The sequence below is a fragment of the Balearica regulorum genome, chromosome 9, assembly GCF_011004875.1.
Source record: "Balearica regulorum gibbericeps isolate bBalReg1 chromosome 9, bBalReg1.pri, whole genome shotgun sequence".
Taxonomy (NCBI): Eukaryota; Metazoa; Chordata; class Aves; order Gruiformes; family Gruidae; genus Balearica; species Balearica regulorum.
This window is the reverse complement of record NC_046192.1, coordinates 14,078,728-14,101,977: the sequence shown is the minus strand read 5'-3', so window position 1 is coordinate 14,101,977 and position 23,250 is coordinate 14,078,728. Positions and strand designations below refer to the sequence as shown.

General features: G+C 39.1%; 1 long non-coding RNA gene across 2 annotated transcripts in view; it reads left to right on the top strand.

Annotated features, from left to right (window-relative positions):
• Nucleotides 1–23,250, top strand: part of LOC142602925 (uncharacterized) — a 72,874-nt gene that overhangs the window by 21,357 nt on the left and 28,267 nt on the right. For both annotated transcript variants that reach the window (XR_012836779.1, XR_012836780.1), the window contains exons 4-6: nucleotides 5,040–5,198; nucleotides 6,553–6,637; nucleotides 17,720–17,943. This is a non-coding gene — a long non-coding RNA (uncharacterized LOC142602925). The remainder of the gene's footprint in view (nucleotides 1–5,039; nucleotides 5,199–6,552; nucleotides 6,638–17,719; nucleotides 17,944–23,250) is intronic.

Genomic DNA, 23,250 nt, shown 5'->3' with positions numbered 1-23,250 from the left:
CTACATGTTGTTTATTATTATGACCCTTTCTAGTTGAAATACAATATTTTTTTTCTAATATACCTTCTCCCTTGTGTCCTGCTAAGCTTAGCTGACAAATACAACAATGTGATGTTAACCAGTAACTTTTTTTTTTTTTTTTTAAGCTGAAGTCAACATATGTGCTCAGATTGTAGGAATATAAAATCAGGAGGCTATAAATTCTGCCCTTCCATGGTAATCAAGTCTTGTCTGATAGCAGGATTGTTGCAGTAATTGCACTGTGACATAATAAAGTTTGGACCCAGTAGGAAATAGAAATGTGTGAGTGTATATCCATGTATGCATCTGTGTGCCCGTAAATACTTGTTTTCTGTAGGCAATTCTAGTAAATCTGTCTAGTTCTGTATATTATTGCAAAGAGTTTTGATTTCCTACAAAACTGTACATGGATTTTATGTTTATAAACAGGTTTACCATGTCAATGATAAAAATCCACTAAAAATAGTGGAAAAGTGAATTGCTTTCATTCTTTAAATACAGCAGAAGTAACCTGTTGTTTCACAAGGTTGGGGGGGGTTGTTTAATTTCAGACACTTTAATAATTTTATGTCTTCTGATGAAGTTTTGCTTAGAGTTTTTATTGGTTACAAACCTGAAAAGCATAGAGAACTCTCAGGTTGTAAAATCACTTAGACTGGACCTTAGAACAGTGTTTGCATTGTCCCGCTGGTCCTGTTGAGTCTTGTTCAGCTCTGATCTAGATGGAAAGTCTGGAAGGAAACACCAGGCCCGTAAGAAGTAGTAGTAAATGTCAGATCTTGAAAAAATATCAGTGAGGAACCAAAAGGCTATTTTAGGCAGTTCATTATTAAATTTATTACTGGATACTGCTAGCAGAAATTTTTAAAAAAATACTTCACTCTGATGTTTCAGCTGTCCGTTTCGTATTATTCTATTCTTTTGGTCATATCACTGATACCACAGCTCCAATGAAACTAAAGCAGCTCTAGTTTGTAACAATGCAAATGCAAGAACTTGCATTTGTTGTTGATTTTTTTAAATGAAATTTTAAAGAAATCTGTTTAAAAAACTGCTGTTTGTTATCTTTCATCTAGGAATGTCATGCTCTTAACTATGGTTTAATTCCTCGCTACTGTGTTTTAGTGCCATGTTTTGAACTGCCCATTGCACATACCACTCGGTTTTCTCTAGAAATTGCTTCTGCAAGAGAAACAACTCATTAGCTTTCTAGAGGATTTCCTCCTACTCTTTTTATTCTTATTGATAATCATTTCTGTACCATACTATACTTTGGCAATAGCGACAGGCTAGTGAGCATAAAGAGAGGGCCACGAGAGGGCTACCGAGCATCCTGGCTTACAGCCACCTCCCCTGAAGGAAGTCCCAAGCGTGCTACTGGCCTGTGGCTGGAGAGGTACAACCAAGCAGAGGGATCTCTAAGTACAAACCTGGTTCCTCTGCTCTTCCCCATGCTTCTGCCACTGACTGCTGCTGGAGGCAGGAGTCTGCTTGAGAGACCTTTGCTCTCATCCAGCCTGGTTGTTCTTATGCTAAAACTTTTATGTTGTGCTTTGATTTTTCTTCCATTTTCTGCAGATAGTTAGATTTCTAAAGGATAAAAGGACTAGAAGAAGGTTCCCTATCTCTTTTCACCCTTCTGTAGTTCTACGTTTACAGTCTGTTCGCTGCCTAGAATGAGGAAAGAAAATGAAGAGGAGGAGAACAAATATTATGGCATCCCTGCCTTCCTGAGGCTGGTATTCCAGCCAGTCACAGTCTCCCCCTTTTTTTTTAGGAGCATTTACTGCAGCCTTGGCTCTCAGATATCAGAGCAGATGGAGAACTATGGGAAATGAGTTGGTAACTAGCAATCTCTTACAACTTTTTTCCAGGATCTTGAAAATTTTGTGTGAGTTGCCCATAAAAGACAGTTTCTCTAGAGCAAGTTAGAAGGAAAATGTTTCACACATTTGTTAGAAGAATCTCCGTTAAAAATCTGTTTGAGGGAGCTCCTTTCTGATTCTGAAAATGAAGTTGTAATGGAGAAGTCTCTTCTTAAATGTATTTATAGTGGGAATTCTCAGAAATCCCAGCCAAGAATTATTGCAGCTTTGTACAAGGCTGAAATTCTCTGTAGCTCTACGCTTAGTACTTCCTAAGGCCCTATGGCAGCATATGCTTTTCTGTTGATGTATTTACTCTGTGTGGCTGAAATTAATGCAAAATTTGCTATTTATTTGAATGAAATTAACTGGTTTATTTATTATTGAGGACAAAACTGGCAAAATACTTGTGTTTATGGTCAATTTTCTTAATTTTAACTTGTTTAAGCACAGCGTTCTCCTGTGAAGTTTGGATAGAGACATGCTTGAATGTTTTGCTAATGTGAGTTCCAAGATTAGATCCATTGCTAGAATGTATGGGTTCTTTTTAAAAATATGCGGTTTTAACTGTTTTTCCTTTTTCAACAGAGAAGTCCAGCACTGCAATCTGAATGATCGAATGTTTTAACTATTTGGTAGTTCCCCTTGGATATGTATTGTATTTAAAGGTTAAAGTATGCCTTGATGAAAAAGTGTGTGCCTTTAATTGTTTTTTTAGTTCTTTTAGTTGCTATTTTATCAATTGCTTCAGATGTGAAAAGCCTTTTTCTTTGGTTGAGGTTTGTTTATTTCTCACTGCTAAACTTTTCTGTAGTTTGCACCATATGCCACTTTGGTATGATGCATTTCAGTCAGGTCTGAATTTTGGCTTCTCTTTGGAGTATTTTACAAGGAGAGAGATTTTACAAACTAAAATGTTTTCTGTAGAGCACAGCTGAAAAAAAAAAAAAAAAAACAAAACAAAAAACAATGAAGTAACTCAATCTATACTTTTTCTCCTTGAAACATATTCTCTTTAAAAATGGTTTATGTAATTTTACATAATTCTTTTGGCAGGAATGTTTATTGCCCAGCTGGGTGAAATTATTACTGTACCTCTCAAGCTGCATTTTCAAAGATCAGTAATACACATATAAACCTCTTTGAGGGCCCTTGATATGTACTATTTTTATTGGAGACCCTCGTTCCACTTCAGTAAAAAGATGACACAAGATGTTTACTTAAAAAAGAGTCTTTGACATCCTCCTGAGAATGTTTTGATAGAATGACATACATTTGGTTACAATTAGTAAGCCAAACAGTTTGCCATTGTTATCTCACTGTGTTTGTCTAGAGCCTGTAAGAAGCTTTCAGAAAATATCCATCTCCGTGTTTCAGTTAAATGATTGCATGTTCAGTAGGATTATTCCGTTTTATAAAACTCCCTGTCCTTTTAGTTTTATCGGAGAGATTTTACACTAGAGCATGTGGTAGAAAGCAAAAGGGAAGTATTGGCTCGGCTAAGCATAAAGAGATATTGTAGTTGTATCAAGGCTAATATTCCTGTGTGTGGGAAAAAATACCAGTGTGTGCCTGCTACTTCTGGGTGCAAGATGTTATACCCGAGGGCTGAAAGTAATAGTTGCTGGTGTGAAAGTATTCACCAATATCAAGTGCAGATGAATGCTTTTGGAGCCAGCTGAAAGCCAAGTTAATCATATTTTAGCTTAATATTTGAACTTGTACTCTGTCTGGTATAATAAATGATGGGTGACTTAATTTTATTCAAGCTTTATTAGCCGTGTGATTAAAGGACTCAAATCCTTATCTGACACTTTTGCTGTGTTGTGATTTGTTTGCTTATTTGCCATTTTATATGTAATCTAGAAATTCACTTTTCCTTTTGTATGTTAGCTGAAATACACCTTTCTGTTGAATATTTTACTATCTAAATAGAGATTGAAGAGTCTCAGTTAAGACCTTTATCTGTCTTTTCAGGTAGTAGGCATATCTTTGTAAGTACATCCCATATTGCTTACAGTTTTTTGGTGGTTACATGATTAAGCTGGCTGTAATGTGCATTAGTGTCTATGTCGCAGAAATTCCCCGTGCAATTATCACCCCTTGGAATTGCTGCAGTGCCAGGTTTTAGGCCTGATAGCAAGAACTGGTGCTTCTGTGCCTCCTTTAATCATCCTTTTTTTGTTTACACTCTTATTGGAGAAACTACTGATCACAATTCCTGTAACAGTAGGTACACACTGGCAGCAGAGAAATGCAGAGCTTGTAACGCAATTCTGCTTGATAAACCTGTGTCCTTGAAGTCTCCTGCGTCCCTTCCCTGTCAGATGGGTAAAGTCATGCTGCTTTTATGAATTCTTGGTGGGAGGAGTCAATACTGAATTGAATAATTCCCTTTTGAATTATATCTTTAACAAAACAATCCTTGAAAAGGCCTGCTAGGTTTCAGATGGATGCACAGGAAGAAAAGGGTAAGAAAGAAATTCCTCTTCCAACGCATGCTGGAGAAGAGACGGTACTTGAAGCACTCTCTGTGGTTGCCGCCTCTGCTCCCTCAGCAGGATGGGAAAGGACAGATTACACAGAGTTGTCCTCTGTTCCTGTCCTGCACCACGCTGCCCTCCAAGCACACTGCAAGAGGTCGGTGTCGTGGGTTTCGGCACCACTGGGACACACTTGCACCTTGGCCAACCGTGCACCAGCGCTTCTTCTGTGCAGTGAAATCACACTGCCTGGTGCCTCCAAAATTGGAATCGAAAGTTTGGGCTCCTCAGTGCATGTCAGCAGCAAATTCACTCTTTTTCATTTCCTTGTCATCAGAGCTAAGTTATGTCAGTTCATGTTCTCTACAGCAGTTTGAATTCAGTTTAGCTGGTGATCAAGTTACTTTGTTCAAGTGAATTGTATGCTGGTAGGAATGTTTGTTCAAAGGGTTAACTTAACCTTCCCCTTCCTCCAAACTCTCAGAGAAAAGAAAAAAAAAAAAAAAAACAACAAAAAAAACCAACCAAAAAACCCTGAATTGCTTGCTCTTACAGTTTTTAGTCATTGTCTTCCCCTTGGAAATAAAGTCTGTGTTTAACGTACTTAAACTCATGGTACAAACGATTCATTTTGTCTTTAATTGTAAACACAATTTGTCTGACGTTTCAGTTCTTTAGATTTGTGCAGTAGCCATGTTTGTCAAAGTATTTGGCACCAGTGACATCATCTTTGCTGAAGTGCCGGACAGCATGATGAGTCCCAGATGTTAACGCACATCAAAAGTCGAGAAAGAATAAAATACAAAGATCAACTGTAACAGCTATGGAGGTAATAAAAAGTGATTCTGTTTTCTTCTAGTGTTCAAAGATAATTATTTGTATTTGTTTGAGGTTTGTTTTGCATAAATGATCAATCAGGGACTGTGCTGAATACTCTGCATGTGCAATATAAGGGGAGACTGAGATGTGAATTTGGATGAATGCTGAATAAAGCATGATTTGACTTCATGACTGCACTATTTCCTTTGTGTTTTTTCCAATCTTGTACACTTTGCATGTGTAGATTACAATATATGCAGAATATGTGTACGAGAACCAAATGTGCCTCTTTCTGAACTGCCAGGATTTAACGTGTCATTTGGATAACGGTCATGCATGGTTATGTCAGCACATCGTGTTTTCTAATGTACTGTAACATGACATGCCAACGTAACCAAGAGTAGCACCATTTCCTGATAACATGTCACATCTGTGAAATGTAAAAAGGATGTTACTTGCTGAGAATCAGGCTTGAAAATGGGTTGGGTTTTGGTTTTTTTTAATTTTAAAATACAATTGCTCTGTGTGCAGTTTGTCCATTTCCAAATGTAGCTTTCATAAAAGTATGGTTTAGGCACTTTAAGGGAAAAAGACATAAAGGTACCCAGGCATGGTTGCATATTAACTGCAAACCTACCCGTGTTTCATGTTGCCTACATTTGGTAAAGAAAGCATTAACAAATAATATATCCATCCATCTTAGAGCATCCTCAGCACTACAGAAGGCTGACCTGACTAATATTTTCACAAAAAATCAGGCAGAGGTATTCCCTTACTTTCATACCAATAACAAATACTTTGTTTAGATCATTTTGTCGTCTAGATAGTGTTCACTGTCATGAAGAATTCCCACATCCACAGTTAAAAAATTGACTTGGAAAATGCATACCTAGTTGTCAGATTTGTTTCCTTAATTTACTGCAGTAGTTCTCCAGACTTAACAGGCATAAGGCATAAGGCAAACTGTATTAAAGGCAGGGAGAGAAAAAGGAAATTTAGACTTTTTATCTCGGAGTATTGTATCCTATGAATAGTAGTGATAGGACAAGGGGGAATGGCCTTAAGCTGAAGGAGAGGAGATTTAGATTAGATATTAGGAAGAAATTCTTCACTGTGAGGGTGGTGAGGCACTGGAACAGGTTGCCCAGAGAGGTTGTGGAGGCCCCATCCCTGGCAGTGTTCAAGGCCAGGTCGGATGGGGCTTTGGGCAACCCGGTCTAGTGGAGGCTGTCCCTGCCCATGGCCAAATTATTGCCCATGGACAACTTATTTGGATTTTTCTTACCTTTTATTTCAGGCTGCATGGTAATTTGGAAATATACATTAAAACACAGATTAACTTATATTGCTCTTTCTGTTTACAGGACTGTACTCAGTTTACATTCTGTTGTTGATACATGAAGAATATGGGGTTTTCTCAAGGACTCCTAAAGCTGTTAAAACTTACAGGTAAGTCTTTCAGATATCCTTACTAAAACCAACATGTCTACAGGATTTTGCTAGATCTCATTTTCAAACACACTTATGTTATTTGGGGGTCTAATTCACAGTTCTGAAAGCAGCTTGGATGCTTAGTATATTAGATCTCACTGACCTTCAAAGGGACATCTAAGCATTTATGGTCAGATACTGAATGCAAGAGGAGCCTAGCAGGATTTTTTTTTTATAGCATTTCATCACCTCAATCCCTTTGAAATCACTTTAAACATTTTCCTTCAATTTAAAAAATGGGGTATACATTTCTAAATTATATGTGTACTTATGAAAATATTCCCTGTAACTTATTTAAACCTTGTGAATACCCCAGGAAAAAGGTGTGTTGTGGATGTAGTGCTTTAGTAGAAAATGTGTTCTATGAATTTTGGGATGAATCCTGGGTTTTGTCACTAATGTGTCATTTCAGTCATTATTTGCTGAGCTATATCATTAGAAATCTGGGTCACATAGGCTATGCTTAAATTACATATCAGATGACCCAAATGTTTAAGGCAAGCTGGTGTAATTCAGCATCACTTTAAGCAATTTATGCCACTGAAGATCAACCCCCTCATAGTCCTGCATCTTCCTGAGTGGAATTACTTCACCTTCTCAAGTCTTTTCTTACATCTTCTCATATTAGTCAGGACCCCCTACGTTCCCATCCCCAGTTTATCTGACTGGCTTGTGGTACTGGTGCAATTACTGGCTCCACTTACACTCTATTATTAGTCTTAAAAACAAAAAATTCACCTGAAACGCAAACATACCTGTTATAGATAGTGTGTGGAAATACTGAAGGAGAAAATCTCAGAGGGAAAAAGAAAAGACAGAACTTTGCTGAAGGGTGAGCAAAATGTACCTGTTTGTTGCATACAATTATGATAAAAGAGTGTCCTATCATGTAATAAAATATCACATAACATAATATATCTTTTGTATGCTTTACTGTCAGGTTTATTTGCTGAACAATTAATAGGTGTGCAAACAGAATAGTTAGCTTTGCCGGCTTTGCGCTTTTTTTATTTTTGTTTTTTATTCTTCCATCTTTTTCCAGCTGTCATTCCCTTTCCTTTCCATTCTTACAGCCAGAAAACTGTGCTGGTGCATGCTGACAAATGTGTACTAAGGTGATTAAAAGTCGTGTTCAGAGCTATTGATTATACACCCAGTGACTTCTTGCAGGGCCACTATATTTGTGCCAAACTGTGTTATCAGACTCTCTGCTAGCACAGCTTTAGTGCAGCGTCTTTTCATTGGTTCTGTTTAAAATACATGGAAAAACATTTGCCAGAAGCCCTGCATGTGATGTTGAGCACAGACTTTGCAGCTGTCTCTGTAATTCTTAGAAAGGTGAAAAAGCAATGACTTAACACTCTACACCACCCAAGTCTGATTTTTTTATCTAAGGTCACCTTATATTTGTAGATCTTGGAAAATTGTCATGAATATTTATCATGGCATCAAAAAATCAAGCAGCTGCAAATTGTTTACAACATTTTTAAGAATATGAAACCAGCTTCTACTATAAAACAAATACATCTGTTAGGACTGGGTGAAAATTGAAAGCTGTTTGGGTCCATTCAATCTTCTTATGTACCTTAAAGTTGGAAAATCATCAGTAGCACAATTTGAAAACACTAATGTGAGCTGTATAGATAAAAGGTAAAACCTGAACAAAAGTACCAAATTAATCATTCTAAAGATTGCACATGAAAGTACTTTAATGAAATATTAATTTGAAATAGATGCCATAAAACTTTGTGGATACTTCCAAAATGTAAAATCTCAGTCTGCCTAAAATTTTATCTGCTTATGATTTTTTTCCCTGCTTTTAGAAAAACAAATTCTTCCATAACACAGCAGCTCAGATGTGCATATTTGAAAAAGAGCACATTAAAAATGTTCACGATATTGGCTTCAACTATTTGTTGGGCTTTTTCTCCTATAGAACTGTGATTTACAATCTGCCACTAATTTAATAGCTGGCTGGAGAAATACATCAAGAGAAATAGCACTATCTTTGTTTAGGCAGAAGTAATCAATTCTAAATCTTGGCACTGCTGGTAAGTTGGTATTTAGATTGCATTTATCGTATGACAACATCAAAACATTCGGATTTGTTCAAACTGGAGGAATAAAGTGTGTGCTTTAGCTGAGATGCACTACTTGCATAAAAATTAATATCTTGTGTGAAAGGGAAAACTGTTCATCTCTTAGGCCTATGATTTCCAAACTTTTTCTTGCCAAGTACTGCCATCAGCAGCAGTGGTGACAGCAGCCTCAGCCTGCAGCTCTGCACGGGTTCACATATCGCCGTGCAAACGCTTTCGTAGCATTTGTGGTATGTGGATTGCAACTTGGGAATGCCTGTATTGGAGCTCTTAATCCATTTAAATACAACTGTGCTAATAAATAAAGGACCTGACTTAGAGACACAGTTTCATTTTGTCTCTCTTTAGGAGCTTTCATATTTTCTGTATTTGGTTTCTTCAGTTCTTCCTACTAGTTAAATGCTACTCGTGCTGTCCCTCAGTTTTTCACTGCAATATTTTTGACTCGGGAAGCATGTGGGATTTCAGGGTCTCCTTGTTTCATGTTTTTAAAGATAATTCAAAGACCTCTATGGTCAGAGGTACCCCTCCATTTTGCAAGAGGATCTTTGTCAACTGCCATATAGTTCACTCTGTTCAATAAGCCGAACAATAAACTCCGTTTCTTTTTCTGCTGCCCAGTGTTACAGACTGTCACAGACTATCAGTCCCTGAGCAGCGCTGCATTACAATTCAGTAAAGCTCCTACAACCAGCATGCAAGACTTCATCAGAAGACAAAACGCTAGTCTGAGAGGATAATAACTATGAGACATTCTTTTAATAAGGACCATTTTTAAATGTTAAGAATGACTTGTTTTAATTGAAGGAGAGGAAAGGAACTCCTACCAAGAGTCAAAGAGATCCCCCAGAGTTCCACGAAGTCTTCAAATTGTCTTGTATAGAAATGCCTGAGAATCAGAAATTAACAGAGGTTATGAAAGATTTCCAACCATCTTACTGCAAAGTTCATCTGAGAAGCTTATTCTCTTCTGCAGTTAACAATTTGGCTTTAGCTTAAAATAAGGTATCTGCCCATCCTAGTTACTGAAGGCGAATCATGAGACTCATTTTATAGACCCAACTTTTGCTGGGTTTGTGTAAGCAGGGATGCAGAACAATTACCATTCAAACCATTCTTTTCAATCTACTATACAATATCCACCTGTTCTGTCAGACAGCAGGAATGTATGCCACAAATACAGACTACTGCCGTGACAGCAGCAGGTGTATGGCAGCAACAACTAATCAAATCAGCTGAATCAGAGGTGTGAATCGCATTGCACTTCTGTGCAATGAAAATGAGAAGAAAGGAGAGCTAAATGGTTATGAATTTTTGTTTTGGGGTTTGTGTTTGTTTTTTTTTATTTTTAAGAACTTGCTTTAAATTATAGGCAGTACAGGTGGTAAGTACAAGAAAATGTAATGAGGAATTGAAAGGAAAATAACATGTCATCCTTGCTGCAAAGGACAGTCAGAGTGAGATAGGTAGGGGTGGGGAGACACCCATTGTAATCACTCTGAAAAAAGCAAAGCATGGGTTTTGATTTTCCTAAAGAAGCAAATGCAAAAGAACTCTTGTCTGTACCATATGACTCATGATGCTTCTTTACTAGGCTTAAAGAGAATTGAACTTGAGTAATAGCGCCATTAGAGCTCTTTACCAGGAGCTAGTTCCTGTGGTTTCACTGGGTCCAGCTGCTGATGACTCACAGAGGAAGTGGCAGAGATTAGGTGCACAGGGAAAAAAATCAGAACAGCTCAGAAATAAAGCAAATCAACCAAGCATTACCTTTTGTGCACAACAGAACAATGGCTTAACAACTAAGGTTCAAAATGATCCGTCTTATTCCCCTCATTTGTGCTATTCCTGTTGGAAAGACCACCAGGAAACATGTGAACCACTATGGAATACACACTGTAATCCATGGAACATCTCAATTAATATTCCCTCTTGACTACAGCTAGAACAATACATAGCATCAAGCAGTTTAATCTCCGGCAGTAATGCCTTTTGTAAGATCAAGAGGTCTTTCCCTTGAATTAAGGTTTAAGCAAGGATTTTGAAAATGAGGTATTCTGCAAAATGTATAGTGGTGGCTACAGGTTCCATGAGTAGTAGCTAGGTAAAATGCATAGACACAGGCTGGTTGTCATTAGAAATGTTGTTATTAGTAATTTCTCCTTTGCAAATTGACGTTAGGTTCCCTGTAGAAGAGAGTTAATCCTCCAACAGGCTGTGTTATGAGCAAATATATCCAAGCTTGTATAACATTTAAAACACTGCCTCTAATATTCAGTTTTGTGCTACAAAGAAAGTACGCCCCCAGCAACAAAAAGTTAAAATATCTAACTTAAAAGGGAAGATACAGGGGAAAACATTCTGGATCTTGTTTAAATTACTAACGTACGGTAGTAGTGCTGCTGTTGGTTCACATCACTACAGTCTCAGACACATAGCTCAAGGGATGTTTTCTTCATGGAAATTGCAAACAGTTAGGCTCTAAACTCCTTGTGGGGAGGAGTCCTGTCTGAGTTGCTATAGATTGATAAAGTAGCTTATTACAAAAACATAAGACCATTTTGACTAGATTATACCATTTCTTTAAAAAATATTTGAAAAGGATGATGTACTAAGAGCACCCTGTGAAAAAAATATTGCAAATTTTGCTAGGTCACCGATTTATTCCTGGTTTTAAAAATAAATTGGAAGAGACGATTTAACCTACCTTCCACTTTCTATTTCCCATCAGAATTTCAGAGGTAAGATCAGTTAGTGATTATACACAGGGATGCATTTTATAAACATTTGCTTTAGTGATTAATGTAAAACGATTCACAACCATCTCTTTGGAATATTAAGTAATGCACTTTACTTCACATGTTTACCATCAGCCGGCGTTTCAAACCCCACAAGGTGACCGTGTAACACTGGTACACGGTCTCTGCAACACAGACTGAGTTTTGAAAAGGCCCGCACTACCCTCAACCTCAATTGTGTTTCAGCTTAAGCAACAAGCACTTCAAAAAATATTGCCAATGAGAAAGGTGCTTCTGTTGGTGTCTTCCTATATGGAAAATCAAACAAGAGTTCAGTTCATGGCCTCTGTGCTCCCCAAACGCCACGGCTGTGTTACCTGCCATAAGCAATCAGGACCGCATTTAGGATAACAGGGATTGCGCTGTGGGTTTCCGACAGCCAGCGAAGGACTTGGGTGCGGTGCGGCAGTCTGCAGCGCTGTGGGCGGCCAGGGTGTGCGTAGGGTGCTGTCACGGCTGTCCCGGGCGGTGACCTGGGGCACCGTGGGCTTTGGCGAGAGCTGCACCAGCTGTCTTGAAAGGCGTGAAATTCCTCTTCCCTGCATGCAGCCTCATGGCCTTCACGCGCTCAGAAGCACATGGACGGAGCAGGTCAGTTCATTTACTTTCCTCTCTTAAAAGTCAGTTATTTTATATTTAAATATTTTCATTCATTTCGTGTACATTAACTCTTTGGCACACATATGAAGATGAAAAGGATGAAACCGTATTCCTAGCAATGCTATAAATAAAGATTCTGGAGAAAAAAAATAAAATTGAAATGGAGTTAATACCCGTCGGAAATTATGTGATACTGTTATACTATCCCTTTAAGATATGGTAATATGAACTGGCTGTCAATACAACATCACTTAGTTGGTTTTCGTCTGGACCTTAGAGCACAACAAAATTATTAGTACATAAATCTCTACTAATTTACTCTAGATTATGATTCTTTCATCAACATGCACATATAAATTATACCATTAATCATAATGATTTCTTTCAGTATTCATGTGGATGTAATATGTAATTTCTTGGGAATCCCACTGTAATTTAGCATGAATTAATGTCCACTTATTGGAAAGCACTACCTACATTGATATTTCTAGGGGAAAAAACCAACAGCCGTGATGCATCTTAAACCACAACCTAAATGACCAAGGTGCTGGTAAACAACCACCAAAGGAGCGTCACTGCAGGTAAAGGAAGTTACCTTAAAGGCAGTTTGTCTCAAAGCTCGTTAGGCCAGATGGCAGCCTGTCTTCTAGGAGCACGTAAAGCACGTGTGAGGGAATGGGGGGGGACTTCTCTCTCCTTCACCCTGCCCTGGGGAAGGACGGTGTGAATACGGAGGGCGAGGGGAGAGCCGAAGCAGAGGGGCATTGCTAGACGCTGGAGAAGGCAGTGCAAAGCCATCTGCTCCGCTTTTTTGACAGAGCAGGAGCAATAATAGCTGCATCGGTCTTCATGAGTAACACCTTCTAATTGGCCTCAACATTAAATTTTGCTGTGAGAAGCAGCACTATTCTTTCTCTTTTCTACAGACTGTAGTTTAGCAATGGATTTACATGCTTGGAGGTGGCTGGCCCATAGATTGAGCAGGTCGAGGACCCGTGGGATGGCTGCCTTGGCCTCAGTTTCCCCCATCTAAGAAATGCAGCTGCCTCCTTGAGAAGTGCTGTGCCCTTTCTGGAGGTGAAGTAGGATATTACTTAATCTAGCTATCAAATATATAAATGGAACATACATATATACATATGCATGCTTCATAAGTGAGACAGTGAGGGGGAAAAAAAGGAACTTCTGACTATAACGAAAGATTCATTAGGAAAAATGAACTAATCAGTGCTCTCCAAGGAGAAATTCATTCTGTTTAGGAGGCCGTACCCTCTGCTGCTGCACATACTTAATATAATTTATATTATTATTTAAATCACTGCGTAAATTTTAGATACTTTTAAAAATCAAGTTAATGGACCATACTTTACTGCTTAGCATCATTTATATCAAGAATTAGTGGCTGTGGAGATAATATATGTGAATACAGAGGAGAAAACACAAACAAGCAAATATCATAAAACTCATCTGTAGCATGGGCTTAAAATACAACCACAGAAACGAGCCCGTGGAAGAGTTGCGCATTGTGTGGTACAGGCTTTCCTTTAAGCTGTGCTCACCCCTGTGTTTAAACACAAGGCATTCTTGAAATCACTTACCAGCACAGAGGGGGCCCATCCTTGCACCAACCTGTCATATTCCACCGGGAAATGTCCCCCTCTCCTCGCTTTGGATACAAAGGAAGGCGAGAATACAGCATGACTTTCCCATAGCCGTAAGCGGAAGCGGAGACAGCAAATTAAGGAATTCTTGGGGAGAACAGACACACCTATAAAGACTGCTTAGGAGCTGAATAAAGGGGCTGAGACGCTTTAAACAGACACAGCCTAGAAACAAAGAGAGAAGGAAATAAAGATAATAAGAACCTGAAAGAGTGAGAGGATTCTGGCAGCTGAGATAAATCCAGGGCCTTCTGCTGTGGGCTCATTAAAAGACACAATATATTCCCTAAAAATGTCTTACCTGGACCAGGCAATAAACCAGCTGTGCATCATTGCTTCCTTCAGGTTAGCTGTGCTGTATTTCATTCCTCCGCATGCTCACAGCAGAGAAATTTTGACAAGGAGCCCAGTCTCTGAAGCTTTGACGCAAAGTCTTTCACAGCCCCAGATCCCTGCCAATGTCATGCTGAAGCTCATGTCACCGAAGGGATCATGCTGCCGCAGGAGAGGGGTACAGAGACAGGACGGCCAAGAGAGTCGCAGCAGCCACGGGGGAGGAGAGACACGGATCCCGCGAGGTGGGCAGCATGTACGGCAGCAAGCACGAGTGGGACACGGAGGGTGCAAAAGGCTGGTGCTAGCACTTCTTATTTAACAGCACTTCTCTAACTTGTTTTATGATGCCCCTGAAAAACAGAATTTTAGGTAAAGAGAGAGCGATATAGCCCTTAGAGTGGAAAAAAACGACCCGTAGCTGAGTCCAGGAGGTGTGAGAGGGGCGATCTGGAAGGGGAAGGGCAAAGCAGGGGCAGCACCCCTTGTCTTGCTGGAGAAAGGGTCCCTTATCCCATCACTGAGGACTCTGTCCCTGTGGGGAGGGTAGAAGGTTTCTTCAGATTTGAGCATTATTTTCTGATTAATTAATTTGGTACAATTGGTCTTCCGATAGAAAAACAGTTTGGAGCCGACAATGTTTTTGCTTTTGCATCTCATGACTCTGGCCTAAATTCATCTACATTTCATACTCCCTCGTTTGCAGTCTGTTTTCTTTCTGCCCAACTTGTAAACTTTCTACTTAGTAAAAGTCGTGAGGTTTTTCCATCTAGCAAATGAAGCTCCAGGCATAGATCCTTTGCTGCTGCCACAGTGCAAAGACGGATAAAAAAGTAAGCTTTTATTAACAGAGACAAACTTGGGCCTCTGGCAACTTACAGCGAGCCCTGACAAAGTGACTACAGTCAAAGTGTAATTTTAAACACAGAGAGCAAAATTCATAGACCACTGATCACCACCTCCTCCTCGCACTGCTTAAACTTATATTCTGCCGAGGGGACAGTGAGAAAAGCCATTTTACCTTGTGTCCTGATTTGCTCCTACTTAAGGGAAATGCAAGTCATGTTTTATAAAGTTGTGTTTTGCCATGCAGTTTGGAACCCACAAAGTCACTCAATTCCTGAATGTGATGTTGGGTAAAATTGGTTTTCTTTCAAAAAACCCTAAAAATTCTGTTTTGGTTGGCTTATTTCAGGTAACAGTAATTGTCTAAATGATTATTGTACCTAAATTATTAGTTGCTGCCCGAATGACTGCCTGCATTGCTGGGTCACCTGGCAGTTTTGTTGTGGGCATTTTTATTGCCTAGACATAAATAATTTTCCTTCCTGATGAATTCACAAGCTCCTGCCTCAGACACTCCCTGTGCATCATCTGTGTATTACTCGGGGTCTGAAGCTAAGTGCGTAGGTTGCTCACAGCAACGCATTTCATCCACGTCCTTTGGTTTCGGATGCAGCGTGCACCTCCAGCTGTCCAGGAGCCACCTCCATTACCCAGCCTTGTGGTACAGCAAATAGCATTCTGGCCTCAGTCTTCAAGCAGTAGATTAGTGACAGCAGTAGGCAGACAACTTTTGTCCCCAGGGAATATTAGAAATCTAGAGCTAGAAATAGATGGATTAACTGAAATGCAACTCAACCTCTGATCTACATTATTGCCTCTCTTCTTTATCTCACAAGGGAAGCAGAGATAAAGAGTGATAGACACTGATAATGATGGAAGTCCACGATAATACACCGAAGTGATAAACTTCTTTGTGGCCCTCATTGTGCCCAGTTGTCTTCAGCTGGTTATGAGCTCTAGCCTCAAGCTATTTACACCATGATCAGGCTAGTAATTAGCAAAATGTTTAATATAATATAGAAGCAATTAGGAGGTGATAACATGCAATTAAGATGTGTTTTCAGATTAAAGATTTTATAGTGCTCTCTTTCTTGAAAAGATAAAGTGCCTATCTCAAAATGTCAAACTGCAGTGATTTAATCTGAGTTATTTTCAATTAATATGCATGTATTCTTGCGATGTGTTCACCGTTGTTATTGACATTGATAAATTAAGCTCATCCCAGCAGAATTTATCCTTGAGTCGCTCTATATTTCCTGAATGTCAGTTCTTTATTCGTATTTTTTTTATGCCTACAAGCTGTGCACGATCTAACTCTAAGTCCCTTGATTCATCCCTGGGATTACAGTAATGTGTCAGTCTGAGTGGAACAATAATCTGAAAGGGCATTGTTATAAATAGTGTGTTAGAATATAATTGTTTGTCATGTCGTTTCTCCCCTTTAAATCCCTCTGAGTCCTGTTTAAGTAATTTAGACAGCTAGAATGACAAGAGTCTTGAGACTTCACTTATAGAGTTGTCCAACCAGTCTTCAGCCTACCCTGTCTTTTGAGACTGTCTCATCTGCAAAGTAGGAAGTGCAAACAACAGATGAGTTCCGACTACACCGTGGATTTGTTATGAGATTTTGCTCAGGCCATTTATAGAACAATGTAAATGCTACTGATACTAATTTTGCCCTGGCTAGTCAATAGAAGTGCTTAGACAATAGACATTAGGGTGTTTTCTGTCATCATTAAAGAAGTCAGAATCCTAAAGCATTGCAATTTGGATAATGCAATGCAATGTCTGAAGGCAAAGCTTCTTATTTTATTAGATTATTTTTGATAAATTTTCTAGTAATAATAATGTAAAAAAAGAACTGAGGCAGGAAAGACAAACTTTTTGGTGGTTTTTTTTAAATGGAGCCAGCTTTTTAGCAATAGTGGTAAAACACTTTCAAGGAAAAATTGCTGGAAATGAGTGTCCTATTAGATCATCCAGTCCAGTTCCTGCAGGATTATTCCTTGTAACGCATTTTTCTGCTCTTCGGTCCTCTCTAGGTTTTTCACACGTGCAATGAGGCATCCAAACATCAGATGATTTGCATACAGCACATATCAGAAGGGTTTTCCTGAATTTAACAATTATTTCCTTTCCTGTTTCTGCTAAGTATTTTCCCCATAGCTAGTGCTAACAGTTTTCAAATATTTGTGTTTAGGTCTTTCTCCTCCTTTGTCTTCTGCCCACTTAGGGTCTACTTTATGATATTTTGTTCATAGGTGGTTGCAAAAAGGCAAGTTAGCTGACAGTCATTGCTAAACAAGGCAATTTGTATTTGGCTTTGTGTCATCCAGCTGTGATTAAACTCTTTGGAGACCATGTATTTAGTAAAGTACAATGATATAACTCATCACAACTTATGCTGACTGGCCAGTCGCTGTTATTCTTTAGTCATCTAACCCGGTTCTTCACAGGACTGCTTGAACACGTTGAAGTGTTGCCGTTTGACAATCCCTGAGTCACTGTTGGTCAAACCACACATATGTGATTCTCACCTATAAATAAATGCCTGTAACATTTTATTTTTCAGTAATTGTGCAGGCCAGCTTCCAGCTTCTCAGTGTCTCTCAGGTAAGTCACTCAGGACACAGAGCAAAATGCAGCTCTAGAATGTCCTCTGTGAATCCCTGACTGTCCTGTCCTTCGACTTTTGCTTCACAGACAATTTAAAAGACAAGCAAAGAACAAACACCACAACTAAAGGAAGCTGCCAAAAGCTGTGGAAGTGTCAGCTGACACCACTGCTCATTATACAGATGGAGTTGTTGACTTTTACATACATAAATGATGTGAGAAAAACTACGTGAAGACTTTAAAAGAAGGCTTTCTTTTGGCAAAAGGAAAAAGGGAAAAAACTTATTAAGAACCTCTGCTGAAATTTATTGGTGAGTAGGTAAATATCTCAGTGTCTCTGAGCCAACAAGAAATCTCACTCTAGGAGTGAGATTAGCTTTACTCAGCTGATTAAACCCATGAGTACCAAGGTCAGACACAAAGCAGTACCAGTAGCTGGCAAGTCTTGATAACCCGGCTTGTCTTGGATCAGTACCAGAGGTATGACCAGTTATGTCCTGTCTACATAGAAAGTCTTCAACCAGAACGAGTTACGGTATTTACTTCCCCTGTTGATGAGGTAATTCTGTGAGAATAGCTTTGCTCAGTGGACCGTGGCTGGGTACAGGACTTGCTGGATGCACCATCCAGAAGGGGTGGCAGCAGCGGGTGCGAGGTGGAGTCTGCAACGTGGAGAGCAGGCGGGGACGGGTACCCCAGCCTGACCCAGCCGGGGTGCTTCAGCCAGCCTCATGGTGCAGTGCGTCGTCTGGGCTCCAGCATGTGAGATTTTGGGGGGGTTCCTTGTACGCTGGTAAAGCGATGTCTGGGAGTCCGTGGAGCAGTCAATGTCACCTTTGCAAAGACCACCCCATTGTTCTGTCCTGAAGCTCGGGAAAGCCTCTGATTGTCTGTTTGTGTCCCTGAACAGTGCAGTAGTCCAGAGGTATTAACAGAAGGAGGTAGTAACTAAGGTTGGAAAAATGCAGCATAGGAATAAAAAAACCTTAATGTTGACAATATAAGACTAATACATAAACAAACACAGTAGTAACACAAATGTGTTAATGCCATTGGGATATTAACTGAGAGGGGTATTTCTGTGCTGGATTTGCTTCTAGCTACAATTATAAGACCATTTGTACAGTGTATTTTTGTTTAATATTTTTCTTTACAGGCACTCCATCAATGTCATATACAGAGCTTACTGAATTATGCCACTCACATATTTAATAACAAATAATCCTTCCAGGAACTATTATGGATTTAGGTGTGATTATAGTAAGGATATCCAATAGCTACTTTAACTTACACAAATATCCATTTTGCAAAGCTGCGGACTTAATTATACTGTAGCCTAGATATGCATCAGTTTTAGTTGTGCTTCTAACAAGTTCTTTTACTTTTGACTAAAAAATTATGTCTACTACAAAATTTCTCAAATAGTGTTTGTGATTATTATATTATCCCCACACAGATGAGAAATGTGGCATTTAAAAAAATGTTACAAAGTGTGCTAAAGTGAATTTTGGTTGCTGCTTTTCTCGGTAAATTTATACATTAGTGAATTCAGAATGAGGCCAAATATTTCATGCAAATGGTCTTTCTTATGTGATGTAACAGGAAAATGAAAAATTTTCACTTGATCAACAGTGTTAGCTGGTAAAAGAAAAGGTAGTGTTCTTTTTTTTCTTGTGTTTGTTTCTCTGGTTTCACATTTATGTAATGCACATTTAAGAAAAGAAGAAAACAGATTTTTGCAGAGCTACCTTTGAACCTTAGAGTTGCTTTACAACACTTATTGCATTACTAACAAGCCACAGGTGTACACTACAGGAGCGGGTGAAAATGTAATTGAGGGGTATGATGACAGTTAATTGTCCATAATGTATTTATCCCAAGATGCACTTATGCATCTGTTATATATTTAGGTATTTGTTACTAGTAGCTTTGGTGATACTTAAGCAGAGGGGCATCTATATCTAAAAGACAATAAAAAAGGAAAATGCTATCAAGGGGCTCTAAAGTGGCAAGACAAAGAAAGTTCATCTCTTTTTCACTGTCTCGGAAATGAAAAGGTCTATTTATTTCAATGGGATTTTTTTTTTTTCCCACATACGCCATATTAAGGTTTGAGTACAAAACACTTGACTTCTGTTTCTGGGTGTACTATGGGACTGAATTACTTGATTACCTGCAGGCATTTTAGTAGTGATGTATTTTGATATTTGCCTTTCTAATATAGTTTCTTCTCTGTTTCGGCTTATTGTTGTTATAAAACGGCTTTGCACAATAGATTAGTGTCTATTCACCCATTGACGCATAGAGGATTTATGTGTGGGAGTAACCCACAAACTTCCCCTCCTCTTTACTGCCTCCCTCCATGCATGCCTTGAGAATAGACGTGATAATTAGTCATCTACTTTTATCTATATTTGTATGCCATCCAGACATTTCAGATGAGAACAAGAAGTCGCTGTATTGAAGCAGTGTCCTGAATTCAAAATGCAGTGATAAAGCTCAGATGACTTTGGGCAATTACCCATTTTCTGGGCCTGCTTCTGCTCTCTGTGAAGTCAACAGCAAAACTCCCACAAGGGTCAGCAGTGAGGGGAACCGAGCCTCGAAAAACGAGGTTATTCTTCTTAAGATTGCTCAGCAGGAGTCAAATAACTGAAACCAAACTGCATATCTTTAAAATCCAGTGTAGATTAGATTAATAACACCACCATTTCAGGGCGGTGGTTAGTATCAGGCAGACACTCAGCAAACAGCTCGTGCTTTCCAAAGGTTAGAAGTAAATAGGCAAGCTGGAGGAGGGGAAGGCTCACCCCATTTCAGGCAGCGGCAGAGCCGAGATCCTGACCCGGTTGTGCAGAGCGTTACGCTCCTTGGAAAGTTAACTTCGTAATCATAGTTCATCTTTCTTTCCGTGAAGCTGGCCCTGCATTTGGATTTGCTTGCACAGACTCCCATCAAGTTTAACAGGATTTTGTAAGGGGGACAGTAGTCCCACTGCATATAAGATCAGGGCCTATATAACCGCATTATCTTAAAAGACCAGAACTCAGTTCATATCAGAAGCTGTTTGCTCATTTGAAATTGGCTAAACATTAGCATCTTAGAAATATTATCTGAAGTTGCTGAACACTGATATTAACCTGCTGCATGCTTGGAGTGCTCTGATAAAAATGCAGTTGCTGTGGTAATTGTTATATTATGTTCAGAAAAGTGCCAAGAATATAATTGCTTGCAAAATGACTGTGCAGTTCAGCTTTAATCTACATGGCAAAACTGTTTACTAAAATTAAAAAAACCCAAAAAATCCAAGTCTTTGCATAAACAAATATATTCAGAAGTAGACTCTTTATTAAACTTTTAACACCAAAATTATGTTTATAGTTTATTAACCAGACGCTATTTGTAACGTCTGCTGTTTGTTAAAAACAAAACCCAAAAGTGCATAGCACCCAAGAAACCCCAACAAAAACCAAAACTCCCAAAACACAACAAACCTAAACCACCAGAGGATGATTTCCTTAAGAATGTTCTCTCAGGTATGTTCAGAATATTAATTAGGCCCATCTATTTCTGTCGGATAATAACAATGTCCAAGAACTGAATAGAATCTGTGACCTGTGAAAGGGCCATTCATATGCTTTAGTCTGCCTTAGCGCATTCCTTAACAAGTGAACATAGACCTTTTTCATAGTCATCCTAAATGTTTCAACTGTGTGTTTCATGGTTTGGTTCTTGTGTCTCCAAAACACATAGCTTTTTTTTTTTCCTTTCTTTCTTTATTTTCTTTTCTTTCTCTTTTATTTTTTTTTCTTTTTTCTTTCTCGTCTAGTGGGAAATATTCCATGCTCTCCTCATTTAAATGCTTATGCCTTTATGGTTATTTTTACTGCCATACCTATGGGGCTTCTTACTGTACTGCCTGTAGCTGAAGGAGATTTTAAAGGAATTAAATTTATTCAGTTTAAATCTTCAGGGGCATACAACAATATCTTAAACAATTAGCAATAATTAAAAAGCATCTATTCGAACTGTGTAAAAAGCAAATAGATTTAATTTAAATACAGTAGTCAGGCCTAAAGGTTTTTTTCATTAAAACCAGGAAGGGTCTTCCCTCTTCCCCACTATTCTTTTATTTTAAGCAATTTTTCAGCAGTTACTTTGTTAAAGTATTTTGTCAGTTGTTTGGTGACTTTCAACACGTGAAATGCGTTGGGTGGTTCAGAGAATTTCCTGGAGGGTTTGCGTTAGGGATTACTAAAGCCTCCCCAGGGCTGACCTAGGTACGCTGCTTGGTTGCCTAAGCTGAGCCCAGAGGTTGAGCTGCGTTGGAAACTTAAGAGCCTGCTCTGTTGAACACAACTGCTTCTGTGTTCGGCACAGTGGCTGTACGAATATATCTGCAGTACAGCAGTCTAATGGAGATATGGTCAAACATAAGTAATTGCTGTATATCCCAGTAACTATAACAATAATAATAAACAATAAAATGGCAATAGAAATATTTAAGGTCTTACAAACAAATCTCTGCTCAGTACGTGATCATAAGTGGTTGGAGTAGTAAGTAGTGTAGTGACTCCTTTGACACAGCGCTGTATGTGAGCGGAACAATCCTCACACGTGGTGCGCGTGCTAGGAGCAGTTTCTGCTGCTACTGGTCACTAGCGATGGTGGAAGGTACCTTCAGGTGGCACTCCAGAAGCTACCTGTGGTCAGACCTCATGCAGAGCTCCTTCCCAAGGCAGCCCTAGTCTATCCTGCCTTGGTTCTAAGGCACGCTCGGGAAGGTAAAGTCAAATACTGGATGGAACTGGAACATGCTGATTTGTGCTGTTGCAACTGAATTAGGGTGTTCATGCTTATATCTGCTCTTCTCCCTCCCTCTCTGTTCAAAACCACGTTCAATTTTTTCTTGAGGATTGTAGCACGAAAAATGACACTCAAGTACTTTCTGGTAGCAATTTCAAGTTAAAGATGCTTGTCCCTACCTGATCACCCTCGGTTCCACAGCACAGCTCATTGATCAAAAAAGAAACTTGGGCTGACACGTGAGGGATCCAGTGCATGGCAGCCAGGGACTGAGAGGAATCGGTAGGGCTAAGGCAGAGCAGCAACTGCTTGTGCCAGCAGAGAGTACTGTCTGCAGAACTGCACCTTTCCTGGGTTGTAATCAGAATAACATACACTTTTAGACTCAAACAGAGACGGTTTTACTTGTGTAGTTTATCAAGGTGCTTAAAAACACTTGGATTCAGGTAAGCTTCTTTTTTTAATTTAGCCAAAAGTGTATATATTTGACTAATGTGTTTTGGGTTTTTTTTCAGCTTGGAGTCTTTCATAAGGGGATGAAAGGGAAGGGATAAATTCTAGACAGTTTGTTGTAAGTGCCAAAGAAAGTGACAGCTATCTACATGAGCAAAATTTCTAACAGCGCCTCACATCCACTGGAAAATGCTTAAGAGTCCACAAATAGAAAAAGGTTAAAAACTACTGACCTAAATAATTGGTTCAATTTTCAAGAGTGCTGAGCATCCAACTGTTCTCATTGATTATAAACAGATGATGATAACGAATAACAGCTCCCATAGTTGATGAAAGGCATCTTTTCTGGGGAACTTGTC